Source organism: Apodemus sylvaticus, chromosome 2, assembly GCF_947179515.1.
Source record: "Apodemus sylvaticus chromosome 2, mApoSyl1.1, whole genome shotgun sequence".
Classification (NCBI taxonomy): Eukaryota; Metazoa; Chordata; class Mammalia; order Rodentia; family Muridae; genus Apodemus; species Apodemus sylvaticus.
In genome coordinates this window covers 13,334,961-13,356,369 of record NC_067473.1, presented here as the reverse complement: position 1 = coordinate 13,356,369, position 21,409 = coordinate 13,334,961, and the positions used below count along the sequence as shown (strand labels likewise).

Sequence of the window (21,409 nt, the reverse complement as noted above, 5' to 3'; positions counted from 1 at the left end):
AGTCCCAGATGAATATTCTTTTCTCTGATAATTTGCATACACTCAGACATATGTATTACATATAGAAATTTATTACTATATATAATTTATAAGGTATTCTATGTGAGTATGTAAAGCTGATGATCATAGGATCAAACTCAAGAGTAAGTCAAGTTAGTAAATTTTAAACATTCATTTCTGTCTGGCAAGGATCCAGTCCATAAAAAAAATCCACAAAACTCTGGATATATTTATGAATAGCATATCCTGAAAGGATAATTTTCAATTATAGATATAATAAGTAATGGTACTTGAAATTAAAAAAATCAAATTATCAAAAAGTTGCTTCATTTATTAAAAAAAAACAAGTCTTGAATTTTTAAAATGCCAAGTGATTACCTAAATTTAAATACTCTAATTCTGTAGAATATCTCACAAATTATTCTACAGAACCATACCGTGCTAAAAATAAGCCAAGGTTGTTCATGGGAAGTAACTTTAAATTTCTAAAATATAGTTACCTTTCCTAATAAATGAGTTAAGCAGACACCATTTTGTTGATAAGCATCATATGGGAGAATAGAGCACTAGCCATCGCTGGGAAATAAATCAATCATAGGTTTGAAAATAGGATCCACATGTGCAGACCTGCAGACCTGTTCCAGCCAGCAGCCGACACTCTCCCCACACTGTGTTAGCTCTGCGCTGTCCAGGGAAAGATTGTTAATGGGGAGTCTGATTAGAACATGAAACTCGATCCTGAAGAAACAGACAGAACTACCATCACTGACGCCATTTAAGATCACTTTAGGGCCTGAAGGATAACATTTGGTGTCAAGAAATAAATAAAGAGCTTGAATATCCCGAGATGTTTGCTAAATCCACCCAAAGTTTGCAACTCAGCCTAGCTGTTCTAAGGGCTTATTCCCTATTATGAACAGTATAGTAAGATGAAGTAATTAGAAAACACCCAGGAATTCTTCCATGGAAGACTTGTTTGTTGCAGACTAAAGACAACAAACTGTTGTTTTAGTCTACTAGAGGAAGCAATATGCCCTTTCTCCAGTGTTTGTTTCCTCACCATCCATTCATCTACTTATCCACTCATCCAGCCAGCCAGTAACCAATTTGTCTTAGTTAAGGTTTCCATTGCTTTGATGAAACATCGTGACCAAAAGAAAGTTGAGAAGAAAAGTTTATTTTGCTTGCACTTCCATACTGTTGTCCATTATTGAAGGAAGCCAGGATAGGAACTCAAATTGGAAAGGAACCCATAGGCAGAAGCCAGTGCAACGGAGGGCATACAGGGCTGCTGCTTACTGGCTTTCTCAGCCTGCTTTCTTATAGAATCTAGGACCACCCGCCAAGGGATGGCACCCAACAATGGGCTGGGCCCTCTTGCATCAATAATTAAGAAAATTCCCTTACAGGCTTGCCTGCAGTCCATTTGTAGGAGAAATTGTGTTTTTTCCCTCTCTCAGATGATTTTTGCTTATTTCAAACTGACTTAAAATAATCATCACAACATTTACTTCTTTCTTAATCATACCTGAAATTGAACATGTATGTTATTCCAAGTCCTGTCACAGAACACAGATGTAAGTTGTACATTACAGCACAATGGTAGAGTTTAATCCAGATTCTGATGGTTAGTCTATTAATCCAAACTCTGATGGTTTCAAATGATGTAGTCCTAGTTCAAGTTAGTTTATTCAGACAAATCCAATTGTAAAGAAATGTTAATACAGCAGCACAGTTGCTCTGGCAAGGGATCATGTCCAAAGACCTTCTAAGTCTAAAAGATATGGCCATGATGCAGACATGCCCTGGATTACAGGATGATCTGGCTAGAATACAGATTTGTCCTTAGTACACAATTTTAATTCCTCACAATGAAGGTGAATTTAGTTTGTCCAAGAAGCCATGTTTGAATGTAACTTCTAACTGAGGGACAGAGTGAAAAAAAAAATCACAGAAATATTTGATAGACTGAGTCAGAGATAGCATATATCCAACTCTCACAAGAACTGCACAGGAAAGAAAGAGTGCTGGTCATAGATACACATTGAGGAGAGGGGGGTCAGTGGTGTGTGTGTGTGTGTGAGAGAGAGAGAGAGAGAGAGGGGGAGAGAGAGAGAGAGAGAGAGCGCTTTACTGGGACAGTTTTACAGAGATAGGTTTTGGGGAGAACAAGTTAGAAACAGGTAAAGATAGAATAATCAAGAGAATGAGAAGGAGCCAGAAGATTAGAATAGTTTGCCAAACATATGAGGTCTATCAAAGCAATTCAGTCAGAAGCTTGGAGCAGCCAGATTGAATCAGTCATCTTGAATGATAAGATTGTAGAGGAATGAAACATCCAGGCATGGGACTAGGGGTACAAAGAAAGGCTCTGGGCTCAGTTCAAGCAGTATATATCACTTGTGTATGGCTCTCTTGGTATCTCTTCATCTGAGAAAATAAAATTGACATTTATATTTACTAGCAAAAACTGTTAATATATCAAAAGATTATAGAAATAGATTTATCCCCAGCTATACCCGTCCAATTAAATAGTATTTCAGAATTCAAGGTATCTTGTTTTGCTATAATTTAAGCCATCACTTCAGGGTTACCTTAAGTCTTCCTTGACCCTTTCACTTCCCTAGAATATTGGACATCACTTCCTTTGTATTCTGATTAAGTTTGCTTGTTTCCATGCCAGAGTTACACAAATAGACTTCCGAAAACTTTTCATGATGAATAGTCTTAATTTGTATTTGTTTGTTTGCTTGTTTGTTGTGACAGGGACTCTCTATGCCGTGCTTACTGTTTTACAACTGGCTAGACCAGTTTGGCATCAAAGTCACAGAGATTTGTCTGTGACTTTGCCTCTGTCTGCCTCTGCCTCTGCCTCTGCCTCTGCCTCTGCCTCTGCCTCTGCCTCTGCCTCTGCCTCTGCCTCTTTCTCTGCCTCTGCCTCTGCCTCTGCCTCTTTCTCTGCCTCTGCCTCTGCCTCTGCCTCTGCCTCTGCCTCTGCCTCTGCCTCTGCCTCTGCCTCTGCCTCTGCCTCTGCCTCTGTCGCTGCCTCTGCAAGGTGGGATTAAAAGTATGCACCATCAGGCTAGACCATGATAGATATTTTAAAGATCTCTTGAATTGATCTGTATAAAGTTAGATTTTTTATTTTTTGCTTTCTTCTGATTTTGGCCCTAGGTTTCAAGTAGAATGCACTTTACAGCCAGTCTCTGAAATACATATAAGACCTGCATTAAAGACCCTCAGAAATAAGAACAGAGGTACCAAACTGAAGACCAAAATGTGCCATTATAGAGTCCTTGAGTTTATCAGAATGTTAATCAGAAGGTTGAGAAATCATTTGTTTACATTTGTGTCTGAATCATAGAAGTTCCTTCACATAATTTGTTCAGCAAATGTTTAGCAGTTTTTCAAATCAAATTGGGAAGAAAAACTAAGTATGAAGTTAAAGAGGAAGCAGAACACCTAATGTCCCCCCTCATTGTTTGAGTTCCATTGATGCTTGCTACAAAATTAGTGAGAACTTGATAGAATATGATGCTGATAGATAGTGATGCTGCTCTCACTGCCGGACTAGCTCCCAGATATTGTGGATAATGGAAATTAACCTGTTAACTATATCACCAGTATTATGCAGCACATGAAGTCATACTCTTCTATTTTCAGGATATATGCATTTTATATTTACTTAAATTTGTGAATGGGGTTTCTTGTCGCCCAGGCTTGTCTCAAACTGATGCTGGTCTAGAACTCCTGTTTTTCTGCCTCTGCTTCCAAAGTACTAGGATTAAAGCTTGGGTGAAATGATTATTTTAGTTGACTAAAAATATCAGTGATGTCTAGAAATTGTTAAATGGTGATAGATATATATTTGCTTTTTCCATAGAGCTGATCCTTGGTGTAGTGAGAGTCCTTATAAACTTCTGAAGGTTTGTTTTTTTGGGGGGAGGGTTCCTTTTGACACATTTCTGTTGTTATCATAATTCTTTCTATTATAACATTTTTATCTTCTAGTTTTCTTCCAAGTCCCCCAAATCATAACTTAGTCTTAGGGGAAGAATTCTTAAAACGATGGAGATACATGATAATGTTCTTTATAGGTGTGTGGTTATGTCTTACTTTTCCTTGCTAGAAGAAATGCTTAATGGTCTATCTGTGGCCCAACAAAATGGCCCAGTAGATAAAGGTGCTTACAGCCAAGTCTGATGAACTAAGCTTAATCTGAAGAACCCACAAGCTATAAGACCTGCAGAGACCTGGCAGTTGTTCTTGGAAATCCGTCCATATGTGTACCATACAAATACATCCCCATCTGATAAATAAATCCATTTACAGTTAAAAATAAGAAAATAAAATAGTTGTTTTTTATCTATTTTTCAACTGGGGAATAGCAAAGATAAATTAACTTTGTGTTTGTAAATTGTCAGCCTCTTACTAAAGACATGTTCAATAATTTGTCTTTTTTTATCATGAGTGTAGAAGACAGGGAACTAAAATTGCTTAAGTAGAAATCTTTCATTTTCACATGAAAATATTTTCTGTGGTTTACAAATTATGGTAAAGTATGAAGATCGATACTACTATGTATGCTTGTGTGTAAGCAATTTCCAACCCCATCTTTCATATAATATGTACTTTTCTGATAAATATATCATGTTATACTTTAAAAATTCAGCAGGTCTTAAAGTTTGAATTTTGCTTTGGACCAGACAACTGTAGTAAAAGACTAACAGTAATATCTAGTAAGGATATGGCAATGCATAAAGACACAGAGAAATTAATAGAATATAGAACTTTTTATAATTAGCAGAGTCCTTTGGATGTTGAAGTATAAAATCAATATAATAGATAAAATATTGGTAATTATATATAGAACATATTGGTAATTATATAAATTGGGCTGTTGGTCCTGTGTCTGCTCCTCCACAGGGCACAGCAGCTTAAGGAGGCAGGATGCTTACCCCATGCTGTCACCAGGCAGGTGTTGGGCCATAGGGAAGCCCCTGCACATCACCCTGTAGATGAGAAAGCGCAGCCTGCATCTCAGGACAGCAGGAACTGGCAATGAGGCCAGGCAGGGCCTGTCTGGTTCTCAGTCTCTAGGACACTCAGGCGCCTGCTGGGGGCTATAGATGAGCTGAGAATGCAGTGGGGGAAAGCGCTGGATCTGGCCTGGGGAAAGGAAGGAAGCTGGGAGTTCTGGCTGGTCTCACGGGAAGTCCTTGGCTTGGTGGGCGTTGGCTTAAGCTTGGTGGCAACCATGGCTGGGAGCCCAGAGAGGCCTTCTATGGGAAATTAGACAGTGGCTCTATAGGCGAATGCTTTCTCCATGGCTCCCCATAGTGGATCCTGATGAAAAGAGGCTGTCTGTAGTTTTAAGGCCTTTATGGTGGTGACAAGTGGGTTAGTAAAACCATACCCCTCTTTTCAGAGTGGGCCTGAGATTAAATACCATTTGCAGGGAGGTGTGTTTGGGAAGGAAACGTTTTGGCTAAGCCCTTCAGCCTTTAGCTACCTCATTAAAATGGAGATTTGTTTTAAGTCTATGTGAACACAGGTCACATGCTCTACATGTGGAAGAACTTGGGGCGTAGCCCTTACATGACTGATGGCCACCAATGGGGGGCTGCCGCTAGTGACAGGAACCTGGTGCCTGGGAACAGGCAAAATGCCTACTGTCTGCCCCTTCAAGGTTTCCAGGATTTCAAGCCTTAGCTCAAATGGGAACCAGGCTACCTTTCATGGGGCCACAATGTAATAATTTGTAAAATAATATATAAGACAATATAATTCCTAGAAGTTGCAGCACTATTTTAAATTATGTTATATGTAATTATATGTTATAATTATAATTAATTATATATGTATGTGTATGTGTTTACATTTGTGTTTGTGTTTATGCTTATGTTTTGTATATTTGTTTTTAAAACTCAATTTTACTTTGAATTTCACTGTAACATATTGTTTTTTAATCAGCAAAACAGGAATAACTTTTCAATGTACTTGTGATAAAAAGTGAAAACTTATACAGGTTGGAAATGTGTCATTTGTTTTTGTAAATAATAAGGTATTGCTTTATATGTCATACTACTCTGCAAGAAATCATCCTTTGAGGCAGCAAAATAGACACTAGCATACAACAAAATCAAGTGGGGAAACAATGCCTGTCCATAAAGACAATATTACTCGGAAATAATAAGTCAGATCCTCATATGTGTAACAAAGTACCCGAGACTCAATTTATAAGCCCACAGTTTCAGAGATCTCAGTTCATTGTCAGCTGGTCCTGTTGCTCTGGTTTTGTGCTGAGACAGTATATTATGACAAGAGTGATCAAGACAAAGAAAAAGGGACAGGGAATGCAGGGGTATGGCCAACATATTCATTTATCACCAAGTAATGGCAACATACACATACTACATGATTTTGCAGCTGTTCAGGACAAAAACCGCTTCTATTGCCTTTTTACTTATTACATGTCTAGCAAAAGAAATGAGGCACTATTTGGATCCCATGTCTAAGGTTCATCGTCACAGAAATTGTGTAAAATATTGAATTTTCTTGTCTCAGGAAGAGGTGAGCCTGGATGACATCCTGCTTATGTGGCCTGATAGATTCTCTCCAGTCTAAAATTTGCAATTATTAACTCACAGTTTGGTCTACATGACAGTCCTCAACAGAAATGCTTTCTGTTGAGTCAGGTTATCTTGTGGTACAGTGCTTTCAATATCCAGTGTTATTACAGCACGGGTTGTGACTATCATTTTGGATTGTGCAAAGTTTATTTTGAACCAGACAGATATATATTCCATAGGGCATTTTTGTTTGTTATGTTGACCAAATAATGTTTCTGGAGTTTTTTTTCATGACAGTGCAATAATGTGAGCTCTAACAGTCATGCCAAATGACCACGACTCTGAGAAAGCCATCTTATCGGTGGGACCCTGACTGGAGTTTGCAATTGCTTTTCACAGGTCCGCAGTGCTGCTTGTTAAAGACTCCAGTCAAGTGCTTATAATTACATGTTGTATTTAATTAGCATGAGTGATCATGAATACAGAGTGAACAGATTTGCTGAGTCATTTAGTCTCCACGTTCCTTCTCAAACTGTCAGAAACGCAGAGCTGACTCATAATACATGGTTTGTTGTTGTGTTGTCCCTAAAGTTAGCTTTGCCTAATCCATAGCTATCTGTTAATAGCAATTGTATTCCATTTTTTGTATGTCACTGCCTCAGGTCTTGATGGTAAGTTGAGCTTTACTTATGAAAGAAACAGTAATTCTCCCTTTTACTTGCTGCTTTTCCTCCTCAATTAGAAACAGACTCCAGACTAATACTAAAAATAACTCTCCTGCATCAACAAGCAATTGCTGTGTCATCATAAGACTTTGGATTACCATGTGATCAGTAGAAACTTGTAGGGTAAGTTCAGTGTCTCACACCGCCCACTTCAAGCACGTGTTCAAGTGTCTCACCCTGAACTAAGAGAGACTAAGGGAACTCTGGCTGTAGTTTTGCATGTTTTTCTAGTCATTTGGAAAACCAAGAAAGCAAATAACCAAACCTTTTACATGGGTTCTAGTTTATGGTACATATTTGTTCTCTACATGGCAAATCCGACTTCAAAAAATACAAAAGTAGAATGAATATGACATTGTAAATATATTTTGTCATACATGTGTGCTAACTTCCCCAAAATAATGTCAGTGTTTCTGGTATGACAACATGCGCAGCCACACTTCCGCAACTCTGCTTATTTCTAAGGGAGTTAAGTCTCAATTTGTTTCATTCCCGTCTGAGAAGGCCCCTCTAGTGAGCCTCAAGGTGCCACGGCTTGCCAATAATCTCACAGCAGTGCTGTAAAGAGGCAAGCAGGCTGGCGTTCCAGGATTTCTCTTCTCTAATGCTCAATTTCATGTTTTGGGAAAGCCAGACAAATGGGCTGGCTTGTCCTTGGAGCCTGCTCTCTTCTAAATGAGACCCAAGGGGAGGATGGCACAAGCCATCTGATCAGAATCTCTGGAGCCCAGTTTGGGAAGCAATCCCTATCCCTGGCATGCACTCTGAGCTGTGAGTGGCTCAGTAAGCTATGGGAAATCCAAAGACGAAGTTGAATCCAAATTCAACTCCATGGCTCATCATCTTCATGTGCATCTTAAACTGGGGTTTCATGTATCATTATAGTAAGAAGTAAAGGAAACCGTCATGGTTGTGGTAGAGGTGGTGGTGCTGATTATGTGCATGTACACATGTGTGTATGTGTATACACTTGCTTCTGCCAACCTCTGCTTTTCATAGTAGTGCCATATGCTGTGAGTGCTTAAGATAGTTTTACTCGGTTGTGTGCTAACTCTTCACACAAACTGACTGTTTTATTGCTCCTAACAATTCATTTTGGTCAGTATGACATCATTAATTCTATTTCATAATAAAGCCATAGGGAACCAGGTAACTAGTTTGGGAGGAAAACTAATATTTGAGTAGTTGTTCAACTCAGTGTCTATATACTTTCTGTACAGTCTCAGAATATCAGAAAAATGCCTTTGTAATTAACACGACATGAAAGAGATTATATATGCAAGCATCTGAAAAAGAGGAAGTTTAAAACTTTTGGTTTCATAATGTTGAAAGCTAGAGAATATAGTGAGCCATTTGTGAATAATTTGTATAAAATATTGTATAAGAGAAATCATAATACAAATCCAGATTTTATTTCCTTCAGGATGATACTAAACAGAGAAAAATAATACTAATACAAATAAATAAGCATGCAATCATGTATATTTGGGGGTGCAGCAAACTTTATTGATGATAATCAAGAGAGTAGATAGGGCTCCCTAGGCCCCTCCTGTTATTATGAGGGTCTGGGATGGAAATTGTGAGGGAGGTACTCAGTGTTGGGACAAGGACTCTTCAGCAACAGAGGGCCTCTCTCTTGCTCTCAGTGTCCTTGCAGGGGTGGGTGCTCCAAGGTTTCTTAATTCTTGGAGGCCTTGTAGGCCATGAGGTATATCACTGTGTTGCTATAGCTTTATTCATTGTCATACCAGGAAATGAGCTTTACAAAGTTGTCATTGAGAGCAATGCCAGCCCCAGCATCAAAGGTAGAAGAGTGGGAGTTGTTGTTGAAGTTGTAGGAGACAACCTGGTCCTCAGTGTAACACAGGAGGCCCTTTAATGGGCCCTCAGATTCCTGCTTCACCACCTTCTTGATGTCATCACACTTGGCAGGTTTCTCCAGGCCGTATGTCATATCCACAATGGATACATTGGAGGTAGGATTGTGGAAGGCCATGCCAGTGAGTGTCCCTTTCAGCTCTGGGATGAACTTGCCCACATCCTTGACAGCCCCAGTGGATGCAGAGATGGTGTTCTGGGCAGCCCCATGGCCATCACACCACAGCTTTCCCAAGGGGCCAGCCACAATTTTCTGAGTGGCAGTGAAGACACATGGACTGTGGTCATGAGCCCTTCCACAATGCCAAAGCTGTCATGGATGACCTTGGCTGCAGGGGGTGGGAGGGCTAAGCAATTGGTAATACAGGAAGCATTGCTGACAATCCTGAGTGAGTTGTCATATTTCTCTTGCTTTACACCCATCATAAACATGAGGTTATCAGCAGAAGAGGCAGAGATGATGACCATTTTGGCCCACTCTTCCAAATGAGACCCAGACTTTTCCATGGTGGTGAAGACACCAATAGACTTCACAACATACTCAAAACCAGTATCTCCCCATTTTATGTCAACAGGATATTGATCCTGGAAGATGGTGATGGACTTTCCATTGATGACGAGCTTTTCATTCTAAGCCTGACTGTGTGGTTGAATTTGCCATGTGTGTAGTCAAACTGGAACATGTAGACCATGTAGTTGAGGTCAATGAAGGGGTCATTGATGGAAACAATCTCCACTTTGCCAAGTGCAGAGCAGAAGGAAGCCCTGGTAACTAGATACCCAATACGGCTAAATCTGTTCACACGGACCTTCATCATCTTGTGTATGGGACGAGGCTGGCACTGCACAAGAATATGCAGCTGTCTCTGGAACAGGGAAGAGCAGAGAATAATCATGTATCTTGTCAAATTTGTCAAATTTACAGGAAGATCATGTTTGGTAAAACTCTGATGAAATTTATTAAAAAGAAGTATAAGTATTATACAATTATCAAAACTCTATGTTTCAAATTCTGATGAAATTTATTCTATTTTTATGTAGAATTAATAGTTCTAAATATTAAACCATTTCTGGTATTGAATTGTTTTTTATACTATAAAATATATGCTTTTGTGAGGTAGATACAATGTCCATTCATAATCCAGACTGGCCTCAAAGTAGCAGCACTATATCTTTTGCCTTGAATTACAGGTGTGAATAGGCATACTCATCCCTGTTTTATTCCTTATTATTTTAAAGATCAACAAAAATAAAGGTATATTTATTAAAGCATTCAAGTTTTTAGTAATATTTAAATTACCTTCTTTTTGTTTTGTTTTTATTTTGTTTTGTTTTGTTTGCACTTGCTGAAGCTGGCACCTGAGAAGAGCAAAAAGTCTGCAGAGGTAATAGAAAGTGCCACCTTCCAAGAGAGAACAATGAACTGAGTAATGGTTGTTTTACTGGTTCACCTTGAAGAACTTCACAGTGTCTGTACACTTGTGAGATATTCTAGACAGCAGGTCACACTATTCTTGTTCACTTTCAAAACATAGTTTAGCGTTATGGATGTAGCTCAGTTGGGTTGGTAGACAGTTTGTTTAGCATGTATAAGGCTAGATATATTCCCACCCAAATTCTTGAAGCATTTAAGAACATTCTTAACTACATAGTGACTTTGTGACCAGTGTGGGATATATAAGATGTGGCCTACAAATAAAAAGTTATAAATAACTTCTTTCAATACTCAAGGACTATTTAATCTTTACAGAACCAGGAATCATTTAATTAAAAAATAATATTTATGTTGTAATGTTGTTTCTGGTTTGATTTCCTAATACTGTTATGCCATCTACTATGGAGAATATCCCATATCAAAAATTATTTGTTATTATCAAGTGAGAATATCATTGAGGACAGAATTTTAAAGATTTCTATCTAATAATAATGAGTATCATGTTGGGTGAGTGTGTTGTTCAATCTAATGTCCCCATGATTTTGGTAATACAAATATTATTATACCCAGTTTTCAATGAAGCAGATGAAGTTCAGGAAAGACATAAGCAGAAAAGATCTTTTTAAAAAGACAGTTTCCCCTGTTACTGTTGCAAAGATGAGACTCTGAGTTTTTTTTTTCCATTGTGGTTAATCACTATTGACCACCAACAAGAGAAAAAATGATATTAAAGTTAAAGTATCAAGAAAAGAAAAAATGACTAATTCTATAGTCATTCACATATGAAATAAAACCTGAAATAACAGTGATAATAAAATATTCCAGTTTTAAATGCTGAAAAATCTTTACAATGTATGTAACAATGTTTGTAGGTACATGTTGTGTGAGTGTTTGTGTGTGTGTGTGCATGTGCAGTCATCCTTAGGCTCAGGTGCCATATAATACATGTGGGAATTAGAGGATAATTTTGGGGAATCAATTTCCCTTCCATATTTAAGTGGGTTCCAGGGTTTGAACTCAGGTCAGTAGGACTGTCTTTCAAATGCTTTTACCTCCTGAGTTACCTCACCAGTCCCTCCCATTTATTGTTGTTTCATTTCTCTGTGTCCTGTTAGATGATGAAATTGTAATTAAATAAATTAAGAAGACTTCCTTCTTCTCTTGGCCAACATTTCTTAAATATTCTCTACTCATTGTTGCCAAGGCTTTTTCTTTTTAATGAGACTTGGGTTATAAAGATATAAAACAGGTATGCAAAACACACATTTACTAGGAATAATCATAATGAACTATTTAAGACAATTCTTTGCTATACATATAATTTTACCATTTGTAAAAGATTAATATAAAATTTCATATTAATGAGCTAGATATGCTTTGTTATTATTAATAGTCATAAAAGTAAATGTTATAAATTGTGGTTGAGGTTTACTGCTGAATAAAACTATCCTTTCTAGTTTTTTCGTATTCTCTTGCTGGCCCATTCAACTCAGCTATTATGGCCCAAACTCATCTCCAAGCTTACTGATTCAAACTGGCTTCTCTCAGCTTCTCACTGAATTGCTCCGCTTGTACTCAAATTAACTCTGGCAATCTGTTCTAATACAACCCATCTCTGTAAAACTGTCCTGGTAAAACTGCTTCCTCTTTCTCCCTCTGTCTCTCTCTCTGTCTTTGTCTCTCTGTCTCTCTGTCTCTCTGTCTCTCTGTCTCTGCTTCTCTCTCTCTCTCTCTCTCTCTCTCTCTCTCTCTCTCTCTCTCTTCTCTCTCTTTCTCTCTCTCTCTCTTTCACTGCTGCTCTCTCAAGTCCTTCCTTCTGTTCTGAGAGTTGAGCTATCCTGTTTCTGTTTCTCTGATTCCTCACTCTGTCCTTTAATTAGACAACACATTTACACATGGCTACTTCCTTCTACAAATTAGCCTTACCTCTATTGTTTGGGAATAAAGGTGTGTACTAAGGACATGTGTGCATTCCAGACAAAGGAATTAAAGAAGTATCATTCCAACCACAGACCTAAGAAGGACTTTGAACATGATTCCTTGCCGTATGGCTGCCATATTGCTGAATTAAAATTTCTCTACAACTAGTAAGTTAAATATTGGCTCCAGATTTAGTACTTCTGGATGGAGAGAATTTTCATGTTTTCTTGAGTATTTTGATAGTTTGATGTTATAATCAACAATGCTGAGAATTCCATCTCATACAAAAATGTAGTATAAAATTCCACAAGTATGTTTATGACCATTTAAGAAATTCTTAGAAACTCTGCTCTACTTCCAACCCCAAATTTACTTAATGATTCTTCTAAAATGACACTCAAGCAACTCAATCAGAAAATTTCAGAATCTAGTGTAGCATAATATAATCCAAAGAGCAAAGAATTTGATATTTACATTATTTGATATATTACTGTTAAGGAATATCAGTAGGAATGTATTAGGATTGTTTGGTTCCCATAATTAAACCATCATGTTTCTATAAGAACATAAAACCTCATAATATACAATTATCTTGAATATTAATTGAGATGTCCTGGGTAGTGGTCTGAAGTGCTATGTCATGTGACAGTATGTGCAGTGCAAACCATAGCTCTATGTTCTGAGCCAAAGCTATTATGTCACGTATTATGACACGTGATATACCACAGTGTGGCCAGAGAGACCTCTGAATTATTACATAGTTGTTTTTGGCTGAATTTTGGTCATTGATATAATTGTGAGGTACACATTCTTGTGTAGAATATGGGGTCAGGATACATAGTGTAAAAAGCTAAGATCTAGACTGGAGAAAGTACCTTTAATTCCTGAGCTAAAGATCATATAATGCAGGATATAGTAGTCACAACAGTACTTAAGAATCAAAGATTGTGGGATAAGAATTTGGAGTGGCATATCAAAGTATAGGGAACAATTGTAGAGGACTTTTCCAACTGGACATATAAGTCTGTGGTCAGGTGTTTGCCTAGTATATTTCATAGGAGACCCTAGATTCAATTCCTAATACAGCAAAAAATAAAAATAAATTTAAGATAAACTGATAATAGTAATAATAAAACAAGCACAGAACTCCATGAGGATGAAAAGAAATTTCTTTGAGTTTCAGTTTCCCTGATTTATTTCTCTTCACTTTCATTCCTGACTTTGCCATTACTGTTTTATATTCCATAACTTCTCTACTGCAGCAGAAGACTACAATAGTAGCTAAAACCTGAGTTGATAGGGAAGAAATGCACACTATTCTTATCCCCATCCTCTACTTGGGGCTTTTAGTGCCAACACAATTTATTCTACTACTTTTCTCTCCATAATATGAGAAGCAGAAGGCATTGAGTTGTATTGCACTTCAGTTCAGATAAGACTTGGAGTCAGGGATGTGCTCTACAGTCCTCAGAGGGCACTCACTGTGACATTACCTAGATGAGGTTTCTAGCAACAAGGGCAAAGAGCAAATGTGACTATTGGTCAGAAATTGACAAATGGAGTTTGCATACTACATGCATATCTTTGTAACAGTAAGAGGTATTATCACATACAAACATACAAAAAAAGATTTTCACTTAGTGATTGATCCAACTACTGGAAATATTTTAAACCTAGTGACTGATTAACAAAAAATGTGACTAATTAGCATAAAATGTTTATTTTATTTTTTACATGAGAAAAAACAGATTATTATTTTTGATTTAGGAATGAGATTGATCAAATGTGAATCCAGAGTTGCTCAGGCATTGCATTTTAATAAATGAAATATATAAATACAGTATTTTATTTTTACTTATACCAAAATTAAAATTAATTTAGGTTGCCTGCTTTTCAGTTTATTTCACACATACATATATGCAAAAAATGCATACACATTTGGAATCTATGATGATTGCCATATATGTATGTGCATACATATGTAAGTATATAGCTTGGACTTTCAAGGGTCCTCTTGAGATATATTCATAGCTGTTTGCAAGGTGTTGCCACTGACCTGTCTTTCTATTACATAAAGTTTATCAAGCCTTCACTGCACTATATTTCTCATAGATGTCATTATTCTTCCAGTCATGGGGATTCAGACTAGAAGTTTTGGAGTCATCTTTTACTTTCTTCCCTCTTTCATCTTCTAATTGTGACCTGTCTCCAAGACTTACCATTCCTTCATCATTGCCCCCACTTCATTCTCGCAGCCTTCTCAGTACCTCCAGCTTTCATCACCTTAGATGTAAATTACTGAGAAAGCCTTCAGGCTCATTCCCTTGCCTCCACTCCATCACTCTCTGCTTTGGCCTCAGATCAGGGCCTGTCAGTTCCACAGCCACTAGCTAGTCCAAACACTTCTTCTGGGATGTCTGGGTTATTCTCATCAAAGTCTGCTTCCTGAACCAGCCCAGCATTTACTCTAAACTCCAGGGAGCCCATTTCCCACCTATTTTTACACAGATCATTATGTATCTGCTTCAAATTCTTGTCTTAAGTTATTCTCTACACCTCTCTCTCTCTCTCTCTCTCTCTCTCTCTCTCCTCCCTCATTCATAGTATATTCATTATTGGAAACTCAACTCACAGTTAGTATTCCCCATATTTCTGAGTTGCCTGTTGGCAGCAATTCTCCATCTTCTTAAGATGTGATTTTCACATGTATCATTTGCTTTGGTCTTTCATTACTCTCTAGTGTATTAATGTATATATCTTACTAAAAAGAAGCATATAATTTTTGTGTGACATTAGTGCTACTTCTGTCCTCAATAGTTTTTATAAGAATAAAAGTAATATTTTTACTTATTAAACAAGCATCATTGCATTTATATTTATAAATACATATGGAAAGTGGGCAAGATTTCCCTCGTGTTAAATATTTCAAGATTACCAACTTCTTTATATTTCATATGTTTAATGAGTTTTGCTTATTTATATTCTTATCCTGACCTAAATATTCAGAATATCCTTCAGTTAAGAGGAGTATGCTAATAGGAGAGAGTTTGCTTGAAAGGCTTTATACATATATCAAAATGTATTCCGAAGTGTTTGCTACATTTCCCTACTAATAGTCTTGCTCTATTGAAAAACCAAAATAGATGAACATTTGAATTTATATGCATACTTTAGTTTCCTTATTGATTACCATCAGCTGCATAAATTCACAAACTATAAAACAGGAAAATACATGACTCATAGTTAAGTGTCCTTGGATTTAAATAAGAATATGGCTATTTCAAGCTTGCAATTTTTCTATTACTTACTCAAAATCTTTGTGAGCGAAGACAGAAAAGAAACGAGTTGTTTTTTGTAAAATGAAACTGCATAAAATCCCCAGCAGCTCAAACATTGGCATTCTGGACTTTTTCACAAATTACAACTGCAAGTTTAACAGCCAACCTTTGGGACTTCAATGCACCAGGTAGGGGATATTGTTCCATAGAATAATTGCTCTCTAGGGAAAAGGCATTTTGGTGACTTTCATGTTAGGAGCCAGCAGAAGTCAGTGGGTCATTTATCATTAGTGAGTGTCACTGAAGAGGTAAAGTAGAAAGAAAAGGGCCCAACGACAGTAACTTTCTGAGGGAAAAAGAAATGTGCGAATGTGCATGATAGTTACTCCGACTTACACCATTGCTTCATATTTAAAATGCATGCAAATATCAAGTTTCAAGGGAATCTGATAAAACAAAACTTATTTTATTGGATAAAATTTTTATGTTTTTCTACTTAAGTCTTTGTCTCTAAAGCAGAAAACAGCAGAGGAAAATGAAAAGTAGTAATGATCTTAGCATTCTGAAGTAAACATTTCTTATTTCTTTTATTGGGTCTTTTTGATTTAAAAAAAATGGCTTTATATTTATCAACTTCAGCATGAGAGAAGTGAATTATAATTAAAGATAACTATGTCATCCCAGACGGAAATTATGCTGAAAGGGGCTAATAGGAGGGAATGGTGATGTGGCTTTTATAGTTGTCATTCAAATTTTGGAGATTGTAAATTTGGGGTGGGGGAACCTTTTCTCTTTCTTTTTATTTCTGAGATTGTAATTTAATTACAACATTTCCTCCTTCTTTTTACTCCCTCCAAACTCTCCTATATGGTAAAAATGGTGCTTCCTAGTGTTTAGCTTCAGACTACAGAAAATTTGTGCTGACATCATGAGAGGGTCTGAAGAAGCTGAATGAGTAAGATAATCTAAAAAATCCTCTAACAACAAGGTTAGTTCAGTCTTTGTTACTAGGACAATTACAGCCATGTCTATATTATTAGTGTTTCAGTGTCACTAGAACATGGTGACTTGTGTCACCATGAGTAGAGAGTTTAGGATGTCTCTCGGATACTAGCACTCTTAACACTAGTTTACTTTTTTCTGTCTATGTCACCCTAGTAATACATGTTCACAAGGCAGTCACTGTGGACCTTCATATCTGCCTCTTGTCACCAACCTCCCCTCAATGCTCCATGTCAATATCTAGGGGCATGTAGATCTCACCAAGTTTAGGATAAATATGGTCAGAAAAAGATAATTTGACTCCACTGAGGTGTGAGTAACTATTGAACTGAGAGGAAAAATTTAGGAATCTAACAAATGTAGACATATCACCATGTGGGACAGAGTTTCTCAGAAGAGAATACAATGTGTCCATTGGGCATCTTACTCTTCATTTCGCACTCTTGTCCTCAGGCCAGAGTAAGAGGACTAGCTATGAAGAGCTGCTGTTTGTTATCCCATTTCAGAGATCTGAAAACTAAATAAAAGAGTCTACATAGATATGAAACCAGCCCAGCTTACATGATAGATGCATCTCTCAAAACCAAATAACAGAAACAAAATGAACAAAAGACACTTCTAGCATGCTTTAAAAAAAGAAAAGAAAAAAAGATCCACTCCTAATAGGAAAATGACACATAGGGCATTTTAAAATGGTTGTGTATTTGTACAACTCCTAGGATTTAAAGTTGGAAGAGAATGATGGACTGAGTGTGGAGGATACAGGAGTCTCACCTACGAGAGAGGTAATGTAGAGTACCTCCAGGGACCTCACTATTCCCCTAGTGAAAAAGCAAACCTTGGAATTTATAGTTCCCATCACTTCTACAGAATGTGAAGAATGGCTGTTCTTCTGAGGGAAATTACTGTATGATTCAGAGAGGTGGTCAGGAAGAAAGAGGGAGAGAAGACAGCGAGGCAATCAGTCCAGAGTCTTTATCTGGTACAGGTGGCTACAGGCACAGGGTAATGACTGTATCTTCCCTAGTAGGAAGGGAGAGCTTACGTGCCAGGTTTGAACTTAGCAATCTTCACTAGCTCTCTAGAATCACAGCACTCACTGTAAGTGTGTTTTAATTGACAAAGTTTTCCCAATATCTCAGAAGATCAGTGGTGGAACCAAGAACTGAATTTAGGCCTCAATGCCTTAGGTATTAAAAAGCCATCCAGTTACTGCTTTAAAATAGACACGGAAACCCTGCTTACACAGCTGCTTCTCATAAAAAGAAAACCAAAAGCAGAGTTCCCTGTATAATAAGTATACATTTAAATATATTTTGAAAATACATGTATACATATATATGTATAAATATTCCTGTTATGGTTGTCTCCAGAGGGGCACTGCCAGAGCCTTACACATACAGAGGCAGATGGTAGAAGCCAACCATTGAGCTGGGTGTGGGGTCCCCAGTGGAGGAGTTGGAGGGCATACTGGAGGAGTTGAAAGAGTTTACAGCCCCATGGGAAGAACAATGAGGTCGGCCACCCAGATGCCCCAGGACTCCCAGGAACAAAACCATCAATCAAAGGGTACACATGGTTCCAGCCAAAAAATGTGGCAGAGGAATTCCTTGCCAGGCATCAGGGGAAGGAGTGGTTCTTGGTCCTGCAAAGGCTCAATAGATGCCCCAACAAAGGGAAATTGAGAGGGGACCAGATGGGAGTGGGTCAGGAAGAGGGGCATATAGTTGGAGGCAGGGGATAGGAAGAGGAGTTGAGGGTTTTCAGAGAAGGGGGGAAACAGGGAAAGGTTTTAGCATTTGAAATGTAAATGAACATGTAATGAAATTATATTAATGTAAATGTAATTATATTCAATTAAAAATTGCTAATGTTCTGATTTATGGAAAATAGAATTTCACAAGTGCTTTGAGTCTCCTTTCACTACTATTAGGAAAAAAATGCATAATGTATATGCTTATGTGTTTAGTTGTGACACATACAAATATAATTATTGAATTTTAATAAATTATAAAATATATTAATATATAGGTATGAGATATTTTTGGGTGGGTATATTTCTCTATCACACACAAGTCTGAAGAGGAACTTGGGTATTCACTGAGCACCATACTAGATAGTTTTATGTCAGCTTGATACAAATTAAAGTCATTTGAGAACAGGGAACCTCAATTAAGGAAAGGTTTCCTCCATAGTATCAGGCTGAGGGCAAGCCTGTAATGGCAAGGATGGGGGGCAGCCATTGTGGGTAGGGCCATCCATGGACTGCTGGTACTGCATTCTAAAAGAAAGCAGGCTAAGTAAAGCATGATGAACCAGCTAGTAAGCATCATCCTTCTATGGCATCTGCATCAGCTCTTGCCTCCAGATTCCTGATATGTTTGAATTCCTGCCCTGATTTCCTTTGATGATGAACAGTCGTCATCTGAAAGTATAAATCAAATAAACCCTTTCCTCCACAACTTTCTTTCGGTCATGGTGTTTCATCATAGCAATAGTAATTCTAACTAAGATAAGTTGGTAACAGCATAATGGGAAGTTGAAGTGACAGACTTGACCATGTTTTTGGAAGGATTGTGGAGGGACTTTGAAACTTTGAACTAGGAAAAAAATTGTAAAATGTTGACAGCTTAGTAGGAGCTTGGAAGGTCAGAGTGTGAAGAGCAGTATAGTAGATGTAGGCCTGGCTTTTGAAGTTTTAGAAGCAAATTTAAAGGCTCTATCAAGACCATTTGCTATTTTGAGGTAAGAATCTATCTTTCTGGTCAGCTAAAGAGTCAGCATGATTAACAAGAATTAGGACCATTGAAGTAAAATCTTTGTGTTACTGAGACAATTTATGTTGGTTAGCTGGACTTGAGGAATTAGCAGTGATTAAGAGGAAAACACCATCATTGGGATGGATTCTGGGAAGTGTTTCCTCAACATCAGCACACAGAAGATGTGTTGCAGAAGTTGATGAGGTTATACCTTGTGCCAGCAGTCAAGCTTGCTAGTGTTAAGAGTCACCCAGATCATAGTTATTTTGAGTACTTGAATGGATCATAGAAAGCAACTGAAGCTTGCTACTGCATTGCAGGGATGGAGTCCCTGAAGAGAGCCCAGAAGAGGCTATTTTTGAAAGAGCAGCCCAGTTGCAGCAAAGGTTCCCAGCAATTTTGAAGGTGCCAGTGTCATGGGATGCCCACAAAGATCAGAACCAGCAGTGGTGTGGAGCCAGCCAAAGGCTAGAAAACAAATTCCATGTGCTGCAGAGGGCAGAGCTGGAGACATGACACAAGCCCCTTGGAGGAGCCCAGAAGACCATTAGTAAATCCCGGGTAATTGGACATTGAGTTATTTACACTGTTGTAATTCAGTGAGTATTCCATGGTTCCTTCCTCTTGGAGTAAGAATGTATGTAGTTTATTTTGGATTTTGCCGGAGCCCATAGTCGAGAGACTAGTTCAAGATATGTTTAGCTTAATACAAACTTTGAATTTTAATTCTTCACCCAACACTTTGATAAGAGTCCCCAACCTCTATCCAATGATTAGCTATGGGTGTTTGCTTTTGTTTTAGTCAGCTACTGGTTTGTGCTCCTCAGTTTTGCCAACACAACAGAGGATTATTAATAATGTCAGGTATTAGTGTTTTCCTGTAGGATGGGTTTCAAGTTGGGCCAGATATTGGTTGGCCATTCCTTCAGTCTCTCTCCATCTTTGTCCCTGCATTTATTTTAGACAGGACAAATTTTGGATGGAAAGTTTGTGGATGGGTTGATGTTCTGATCCCTCCGGGGGGGGGGGTCTTGCCTGCCTACAGAAGGTGGCCTTTTCAGGCTCCATGTTCCCATGGAATCAGCATCTCAGCTAAAATCACCCGGTCACCCACCTTGATTCTTAGGAGCCTCCACCATGTCAGGTCTCTTGGACTACCTAAAGATCCCCCCACCCCAGGCAGCTGCAGATTTCCATTCATTCTCATGGACCTCTGGATCTCTCTCTTGTCTCTCTCCACATCTGATTCTTCCCCCCTCACCTACCTACTTCCTTCCTTCCTTCCTGCTGCTTCCTACGACTATTTTGTTTCCCCTTCTAAGTGTGATTCAAATATCCTTATTTGATCTTGCTTTTTATTAAACTTCTCTGGATCTGTGTAGTGTATCATGGGTATTCTGTACTTTATGATTTATATCAACTTATAAAAAAACTGACTTTAAAGTATTTGATTTTTAAAAGATGACATTAGGACTTTACAACTTATAAAATGCTATACATTGGGATATTGATATTCATGTGTGAGTGATTTGCTTGTATGTCAGCATGACAAGGGCTCAATCATGCTAAATAGTTTTATGCCAACTTGAAACAAATTACAGTCATTTGAGAGGAGGGAATTTCAATCAAGAAAATGTCTCTGTAAGATTGGGTTGTGGACAAGACTATAGAGCATTATTTTATGACTATCAGCGATTCATGGGGGAGGGCCCAGTCCTTTGTGTGTGGTTATATCCCTGGGCTGGTTCTGGATTCTATAAGAAAGCAGATAGAGCAAGCCATGGAAAGCAAGCCATGGAAAGCAAGCTGGTAAGCAGCACAGGTCCATGGACTCTACATC

General features: G+C 38.0%; 1 pseudogene; it reads right to left on the bottom strand.

Annotated features, from left to right (window-relative positions):
- Window positions 1–8,975: 8,975 nt before the first annotated feature.
- On the bottom strand, window positions 8,976–10,071 carry LOC127677247 (glyceraldehyde-3-phosphate dehydrogenase-like; annotated as a pseudogene).
- Between the last annotated feature and the right edge of the window lie 11,338 nt (window positions 10,072–21,409).